Source organism: Sminthopsis crassicaudata, chromosome 3 (assembly GCF_048593235.1).
Source record: "Sminthopsis crassicaudata isolate SCR6 chromosome 3, ASM4859323v1, whole genome shotgun sequence".
Classification (NCBI taxonomy): Eukaryota; Metazoa; Chordata; class Mammalia; order Dasyuromorphia; family Dasyuridae; genus Sminthopsis; species Sminthopsis crassicaudata.
The window spans coordinates 73,980,883-73,990,611 of NC_133619.1; the positions used below are offsets into that span (position 1 = coordinate 73,980,883).

General features: G+C 35.2%; 1 pseudogene; it reads left to right on the forward strand.

Annotated features, from left to right (window-relative positions):
• The first annotated feature begins 7,386 nt into the window (after nucleotides 1-7,386).
• On the forward strand, nucleotides 7,387-7,825 carry LOC141561881 (small ribosomal subunit protein uS11-like; annotated as a pseudogene).
• The last annotated feature ends 1,904 nt before the right edge of the window (nucleotides 7,826-9,729 follow it).

A 9,729-nucleotide genomic window follows, 5' to 3' on the forward strand; every position in this document is an offset into this window, starting at 1 on the left:
GTTCATCATTTCTTATAGCACATTAGTATTCTATCACACTCACATATCAGAAGTTGGTCAACCACTTCCCAACCTATGGTCATTCCCTCGATCTCCTGTTCTTTGTCACCACAAAGAGAGCTGCTATAAATATTTTAGAGCATACAGACTCTTTTCCTTTCCCCTGATGGTTACTGATAGTCTTATTAGTTCATGTGCCTTATATCTTCGTTATTTCTAAAACAAAACAAAACAAAACAAAACCTGGCATTTCAACTATCACTTCTGCAAGTTTTTTTTTTTCCCCTAACAAATTTGTTTCCTGTACCTTTAAAAATTACTATCTTCTAAATGTCTTATCTATAAAGCATAATCTTCCTGCCTTGTTTGTTACCCTTCTACCTTGCTTGTTTTTTATCTTTCCAAAGTTCAGGCTTGAAGATCTAGACTATATTGATAATTTAATCAATGTCCCCTGTATGGCACTTCTAATTAATGTTTTTGATTCAACATTTAAGTGTCTTCTTCTAAAAGTGATAGATAAAGGAAATAGGACACCTTAAAACAAACTTAACAGAATCAATAGTCACAAAGTTTAACTGATTTCCAAAACAAATGCTTTTTATAGTCAAAAGAAAGGAAGATTTCATTTCTGTACATTTTCTACTCCATCTCTTCTTATGACCATAACTGTTTATCATTCTTATTTTTTCCTTTCTCCCTTTTGTCAACTAATCAGACACCTCTCTGGATGCACACCAAGTACTCTTCATTTAAGTGCTGAACAAATAAAGTAAAATGGGTATTGCTAAGTAGATCCCTTGGCATACTGGTATGAGAACCAATTTTTCTTTTTGACTCTAAAAGCAGCCCTTAAGTTTGACGATTTAAAAATTTTCAAGTCCATAAATTTTTAAGCAATCTCTATTTTTTAACCAAATTTCCTGACATTTTTCTCTATCATGCAGATAATGAATCCGATATAAATTTCCATAAGTAACTAAATAGCACTTTATGGTTACAAAGTGCTTTCATGTTTATTATCTTACCTGATTCCTAATAAGTCTTTAATCTAATAATTAGTTACATTTATTTAGTGCTTTACAATTTACAAATCCCTTTTCTCATGAACCCTGTGAAACAGGTGATACCAAGTATTCTAATCACATTTTATAGATAACTAAAGCTCAGAGAGCTTTTAGATTCTAGAGCTCACAAGAGAATTCAGATCTTCTGAGTCCTGAGCTCTCATTTTGGCTTATTTTGCATAAAACCACAATACTCTACAGTAGTAATGTATGCGCCCTCCTCACTGAAGTTTTTGGCTTCAGTCACTCTCAAACCATTTCAGTAATTGTCTCCTATCACCTTATTACATGCCATCTCTCCAATTATTTAGCTTGTCTTTGTTTTTAATGACTCACTGATAAACACTGACAGTAGACTGATGTATTACAGGGAAGGACAATAAGAAGCTCCTACCTGCATTTTTAAAAAAAAAAAATCTTTCTAATTTTCTCTAGGCATTAAGCTATTCTTTCCTCATATTAAGCTCTAGCACTCTGATCTTATCTCTCATCTACTTGCTTCTCTTTGTCTTAAGATATCATTTACACTATTATCTTTTCCCTGGAGATATGGAAACAATGAATTGTTATCCAGAAGACAAAAATATTCTGGAAAGAAGACAGTTTCTATTATAACAGAAGGAGCTCAAGATTTAGGATCTGAAGGCCTAGGAAATGGAAAAAAAAATAGATGATCTCTAAAGTCCCTTCTGGAATTAGGGATAGTATAAGGTCTTTTTCCATTAAAATGATACTGTAGTCCTAGACTAATACATTTTCTGTATGCAGCACTTCTCATAGTGATCTCTAAATAACAACTCATCAGTTCTTTAGAACACTACTCTGAAACAGGTTCCCTAAATTCTCATCTTCATTTTCCAGATGAGAAAATTGAGACCTTGAAAAGTTAAACAATTTGGCCAAAGTGACTCAGTTAGTGAGTAGTAGAGTTTGGATTTGAAACTTGATATTTTGACAACTAGATGGTATAGTGGATAGAGTGCCTGCCTTGGAGCCAGAAGGTCCTGAATTCACATCCATTCTCAGACACTTACCAGCTATGTGACCCTGAGCAAGTCACTTAACTCTGTTTGCCTCAGTTCCTCTCTATAAAATGAGCAAATATTGCAGTATCTTTGCCAAGGAAGTCCCCAAATCCCCAAAAGTCACATACAACCAATTCAAGTAAACAACATTTTAACTCATTTTAATACTCTTTCCATTCCATCATACCAAAACTTAGTGAACCGTGACATCTCTGAAAAGTTGGAAGAGACCTTAGAAGCCACATAGTCCAACCCATGTCAGAATAAAGATCCTCTACAACAAACTTGAAAGGTAATAATTTAGCCCTAGCTTGAAGACTACTTGCTTGGGACACCTGCTGTCTTCTATGGAAGCTCATTCTGCTTTAATCATTAGCAAGATTTGCCTCACATCAAACCTAAATCTGCTTTTTTTCTTTGTTAGTTTTGCTCTCTACAATCAAGTAGAACAAATTCAATCTCTTTTCTGCATGACAACTCATCCAATATAAAAAACATTTGAAGCTTATTTGCCTTAAGGGTTTGGAGGAAAGAGAAGTACTTGAAGCTATTTTAGTCTGGAATCCTATTTCCTTTAACTGAATGCTCCATCTCCCACGCTCATATTCAGAGATCTTTCCCCAAAGGTGGAACTTACCCTTCTCTTAACTAATTAAGACCCTTGTTTTAGCTCAAGGCTTAGGTTAGTTGTCATCTCCTCTCGGAAGCCTAGATCCTCTAATCAATCATACTTTCTCCATTCTCAGATTATGTTGTACCATATTTATTTGTGTATAAGCTGCATGTGTCCTTTTTGGCCTTCTTTCCTGATAAAAATGCAAGATGTTCAGTTGTTGTTTTACCTTGATGTTTCCACTACTTCACATGAATGTCCTCTATAATATCTCAAACAGGTAATCATCTAGTGTCTCCTTGAAAACTTCTGGTAAATTATTTGAAGGAAATAAAGGAAAAACAATACTGAAAGACATTAGAACTCTGATGACTACATAACTAATCTTGATTTCAGAATCTTCTCAGTGACTCGTGCCTCGTTCCTAGGTGATGCAGTGAATAGAATGTTGGACTTGGAATCAGGAAGAAGTGAATTAAAATCCTGCCAAGATACTTACTAACTGTATGATCTTGGGAAAAAATGACTTTACTTCTCTTAGCCTCAGTTTCCTCCATCTGTAAAGTATGGATAATAATAACATCTACTTTGCAAGATTGTTTTGAGAATCTCTGTGATATGTACTGATTATGTACCTAAGTACAAATTACATGTGTAAAGTGCTTTGCAAACCTTAAATGCCAGTGATGGTAGTGATGCTAGAGAGATGGTAGACTGAAGGAGGTCTATATTGTCAGACATAATCACCATTTTGATTTGTTCTACTTATGTACACTGATTTTCCAAGGGGAAACTTACTCTGTGAATGTGTGTTTTTTCTGTTAAGAAATGCTTTACATTGAAACCAAGTCTTTAAAGTTAACCCCCTGGAAGTGCCCTCCATAGTCATGAAGAATAAAACTTTTACAAATTCCACATCATGATATTTAAATATGTGAAAGCTTTTCTAAATCCTCTCTTTTCCAAGTTAAATTTCCCAAGTTTCTTCCTTACATAAGAAGGTTTTGTGTCTTCTTGACATTGATAGCCATTCTATTCATATCATGCATCTTATCTATGTTCTTCTTAAAATGTGATGTTTCTATTTGAGCACAGGACTTCAGTCATGGTCAGATTAAGGCAGAAAACAGTAGGAATATTCCCTTTCTTGTTTTGAACATTGTCCAGATGTTTGTGAAGCTTAAGATGACATTTGCCAACTACATCATCTTGCTGACTCATATTAAGTGAGCAGTCAACCAAAACTCCCAAGCTACTCTCATCCTAACTCTCATCTCATTTGTCATGTCTCTTTCCTTTTCTCTATTTGTTCAATTTACTTTTTGTCCCCAAATGCAGAATGTTATGTTAAACTGTGTTACATTTGATCTTCATAGTTTTAGCCCATCACTTTAGTTTGTCAACATCTTTCTGAATCCTGAGTCAGTCATGAATGATATGTCTACAGCTGGAAGGAATTTTACAGGTCATCACTTCTAATTCTTCACTTTACAAATGAGGAAAATAAGGTCCTGAAAGGTTAAGCATTTTTTCAAGGTATACAGGGAGTGACAGAGTAAGTATATGAACCCAGTTTCCTTGATTCCAAATTTAGCCTTCTTTCCTTGAAACAGAAATTGGTTCATGACTACTCTGGGGATTTTCTTGACAAAGATAGTGGAGTAGTTTGCCTTTTCTTTTTCCAGTTCATTTTATAGAAGATGAAACTGAGGAAAACAAGGTTAAGTGACTTGTTTAGAGTCATAAAGATAGGACATACATGAAGTCTGATTTGAATTCATGAGGATGAGAATTCCTTTTTCCAAGCACCATGTTTTATTTGTTGTTTTATTCCATCTAATTGCTTCATCATAATGTAGTGAATGAATTAACTATCCTTCCCAGATTCAAGTCAGCCACAAGGTTAATGAGTATGACATCTATTCCCATAGAGGCAGCATGAAGTAGCAGATAGAGAGATGGCCTTGAAGCTTGGTTTCCTACTCCAAGGAAAATGACAAGCTTATTTACCATCCTTATGTCATCCATATGTTCATGGATAAAAATGTTGGGGGGAAAAAAACAGGACCAAGTAAAACTGTGCCACCGGAGAACTTTCTTCCAGTTGACACACTTTCAATTAGTTATGAATTTACATAATTGCACATTCACATTGTATATAGTTCTTTATCTGGTCCAAAAGGATATTATGAGACTTTTTCAAATGTTTTCCTGAAACATAGCTTTATAGTATTTTCAGTATTCCTTTGCTCTAAAAATCAAGTAACCCTAATAGAAAATTATATCATGTTAAGCATCTAGATGGTATAATTCTTAGAACTTGAAGTTGGGAAGAGCTTGAGTTCACATTTTGTCTAGACACCTATGAGATGAGTGGTGGCAAAAAAGTCACTTACCCTTGGTTTGTCTCAATTTCATCATCTATAAAATAGGGATAAAAATACCACTTATACCCCAGGGTTTTTGTAAAGATCAAAAAATATAGGTACTTTGAAATTCTTAAAGTATGATATAAATATTGTTGTTATTATTTTAGACTGCTTTATTTTACAAAGTAAATCCCAAGCAGAGTCTAGCAATTATGCATTCCTTTCTAATTGTTCACAAAATGACCCATTAATAGTAAATTGATAATACATTCTATAATCATTTTGGAATTAGATTTCATGCGCATTAATTTATAATTTTCAGAATTTCTTCCCTTCCTGAGATTTTGACATTTGCCAATTTCAAGTTCAGGATTGCTTTTCTTTTTCTTAAAAATCACTGAACAATTCTGTAATCACATAAGACAACAAAATCATGTAAGATCAAAACATGGCATAACTAAAGTCAAATTTGGAGATGATTTAGACAGTGCTGTGTTGTAACATTGATAATTAAGAGTAGAGCCTAGACTAGCTCTGGTGTCTGTCAAATACCAATCTTATGTGCTTTTCACTGAACCACACTGACCATTTTGCAGTTTCTTTGGGAATTATGGAATTTTAATTCTCATGAAGGGATTTTAATTACTTTAGTGCTTCTAGATACTCTTTTACTTTCCTCTCCTCTATCTTTATTTTCAATTCCCTTTTATTATTCTATGTTCTATCCATTCATTAGCTAACTTTTCCTAACACTGGACAAATTATAGGGCTTAAGTATTTAGGTTAGTAGAGGATATGAAGATCTAGTGATAGAACCTGAAGAACCTGAAGAAGATTTAAAAAAAAAATTCTTAGTAGGATAATAACAATGATAATAGCATTTATATAGCAAAGAGGTTGGCAAAGAACTTTATAAACACAAATATCACCTCATTTGATCCTTGGTATATCCCTAAAAGATAAGAACACATTTTCCTCTATAATACAGGTGAGGAAACTGAAGTATAAAAAGATTCAATAGTTTGCCCAGGATCATAAGCTAGTGATCAGGCTGGATTGGAATTTAGGTCTTTTGACATCAGGGCTAGCACTCTATCTACTATGCTGCCAAGTTGAAATTAGAATGATAAGGAAAATTAAGTGTCTACCATGAGAGAATTGTAAAAATATGTATTTCTTCTTTGATCTAGACAGACTAAAAATATGTGTACATTACATATGTGTGTGTATATATATATACACACATATGTAATATATGATAAAATTGAACATGTGATTTTTTTCAAGTCTTAGGATGAAGAGTTGGATGTATACATTTATAGGAACGATAATGGAATCTCATGAAGTAGATAAAATTCAATTGAAATGACATCTCAAATAAGAATAAAGAAAATAGAAGAAAAGAGGAGAGTGCTAAAGAAAGAATCTTGAGGGCCATTCATAATAAGGCAGTGGAAGGGTAAAGGAGATTCAGATGAGATGATTAGAAAAAGGAGAAAGTAGTATATTGCATTGTGCTAGAATCTGCTCAAACTGGCTTGTGAGGAGATGATGGTTAAAATTTTCAGTATGAGCATTTATATCTTGGAATTTATAAATGCTACAAATTAGGGCTCGATGGTCTAGATTTAAAATGTTACTAATATAGATTAAACTTCAGAGTATGTCACACAATTTTTTTTTCCAGAGAGTTGATTGTTAAATATTTATCATCATATTTCTAGCAATGACTACCCATGAGAACATATTATCAAGAAAATAAATAGTGCAAAAAATTCAGACACAATAAAAACATATTAAAAGTGATTACTTTGGGCAATTCAAGGTCACTCATGATTCTATAGAGTACTTGGGTCAAAAGTCTTATTAATTCTTTACAGAATTGACTAGGAAAAGAAGAAGCAGTACATATAGTCAATTATTTTTTTACATTTTTACCAGTGAAAGAGAATGATGAGAACTTGAAGGGAATCTCAGGATTGGGCATAAAAATGAGAAAAAAGAAATAATTGATAGATTAAGGCCTCAGAAGGCATGGGAACAAGAGTACAAAGTAGTACATAGACTAGGTAAAGAGGGCATAGGATTACCAAGGAAAGGAGGAGAGGAAAGAGGAACATAAAAGAGAATTTCAAATGTGCAGGGGGGAGGGGGGGAAGGGGGGGAAGAAAACACGAGGGATTTCACAATGGATAGCAAGCCCTCTGCTGAGAAATGGCTGTAGAAGGAGAAGTAGCATTGTTTTCTAGAAAAATTTGGAAGTTGCTCTGTTTTCCCTTTCCAGTGTTGGCGGCCCAAGCAGAGTAGCAGAAATGGCACCACTCAAGGGGAAGGAAGAAAAGGAAGAGTAGGTCATCAACCTTGGACCTCAGGTTGCAGAAGGAGAGAATGTGTTTGGGGTTTGCCATATCTATGCTTATTTCAGTGACACTTTTGTTCATGTCACTGATCTCTCTGGCAAAGAAACCATCTATCTGCAGAGTGACTGGTGGATGAAGGTCAAGGCTGACAGAGACGATTCTTCTCCCTACCCTGCCATGCTGGCTGCTCAGGTGTAAAGATATAAAGAATTAGGCTTCACTGCCCTTCACATCAAACTTTGGGCCCCAGGGGGAAATAGGACTAAGACACCTGGCCCTGGTGCACAGTCATCCCTCCCTGGTATGTTCTGGAATGAAGATCGGGCAGATTGAGGATGTTACTTCAATCCCCTCTGACAGTACTGGCAGAAAGGGTGGTCTCCGTCTATAAATGTCATTAGCTGGATTATTTTTGTCAACAAAAGTGTCACAATGGTCTGTTTGCCTCTGGTGTTCTCAAATGGCATACTCTTCTAATGCCATCTGCTTTGAAGTGTGTATCTTCTTTTGTCTCACAAAGATTCTGTTTGTGGCTTATGACCCATGTCCAGGGCATTAATTAGGGAAAGCGATTTAGCAGTAGTATCACTTATATTAAAAGGTCAAAAAACAAACAAACAAAACTGACCAGTCAGAATTGATTGACTAAAAATCAGTGCTTTAGTACACTTTCTAACTATTGGATTGTTAATTCCTAAATTACATTTTGCATTGCTAACTATTGTAATGTGAAAGTTACTCTTAGACATTACCTGTTTGTTTTTTTTTGTTTGTTTGTTTTTTTGCTTTTTTTATACTGTGAGTATGTTACACTGTGACTCTCATAAAGATTTATTGTTACCAAAAGTAACGTGTTTCTTGGTCTCAACTGGCCCATTTCTAAATAGGTGTTGGATTAAATGATCCACAAAGTCTCAAACTATATTAAAGTTTGTTAGAAGAAATGAAATTGGAATCATATTTAAATCTTTGGAACAGTAGAGAAATGTTATATTCTAAGGTTCCTTTCTGCTTTAAAATGAAAAATTCATCATTATCTACTGTTTTGGAAACTAATGTCCAAAGGGGAGAGAGAGCACTCTTCAGAGAAGCATAGTAAGTAAGGCTAATTTTTTCAGCATTTCTATAATCACATCTTCTTAATTTTGTCCCTTAACTCTAAAGTAAAGATGTGAGGTTCAAGGGGATGATAGAGATTAAGGAGCATGGATTGCTTTTACCTTTACCTGTCACAGGGAGAAAAACTATTTTGTTTTGGCAGTCCCAGCTGCTGATAGTTTAGTGATGAGAATTAGGTAAGGGATAACCTGTTTTGATTAGGCACAAGGATACATAGTTAAATGTAGTCTAGTTACGGCGCAGAGTCCCCTGTAAAGGAATTTGCAGGCCCGAAAACATAGAATTATTAAAAAAAAAAAAAAAAAAGATTTATTGTAGGGGTTTGGAAGTAAGGGTAAAGATAGAAAGATGCCAGGGCCAGAGCTGGTCACCGGGCTGACAGGAACCCTTGGCATGGCTGACATAAGAATGCCATGTTTGGGCTCCTGCAAAGAATGGGCTCCAGGGTTCCTCCTTTTTATAAGGGGGGCTCTTGGTGATCTTGAAGGTGTGTGGAGTCCCAGGCTCTTGGTGGGTTTTGGCCAGGGTTAGAATTGAATAATATTCAATGAGTTTTTAGATAAGGAGGAAGCTGTTTGTGGGGGTTGGGAAAATCTGAGCAGATAGTGGGAGGCTGGGAAAGCCCAAGTTAACTCAAATCTGTGGGGGCTGGGAAAGCCCAGATATCATTGGAATTCAAAAAGAGTGCTTTAGACCAGGATTTGTGAATCAAAGATCCTAGCTTCTTCAGGCATGGTGGGGTTGGGAAATCAGAAAGGAATCTTAAAGGGACCTCAACCCACATCATTAGGAATGAGATTTACACTATTGATGTCACAGAATTTAGGCAATGAAAGTTGGCATTTATATATTGTTGCTAAATGTTACCAAAGTGGAGCAAACCCCAGTCCTGCTTTCAGAAAACTTAGGACCAGTTTTAGAAGGGAACTCACAGAGGTAGGATGTAAAAAAATCAAGGCAGTCTCTGGGATGTCATTTTGAGGTAGAAGGGAGAGGTAAACCAACAGAAAAGATTAAAATGTTTTGTTCACATAGTTCATGATCCACATTAAAATTTAGACTGTCAGCTCCATAAAAGTAGAGACAAGTTCTAACTTCCATGTCCTCGATTGAATGTAACAGGTATTTACTTAATAAATGATTGTTATCTGTTTAAAAAAGCAAATAGTTAAAGAA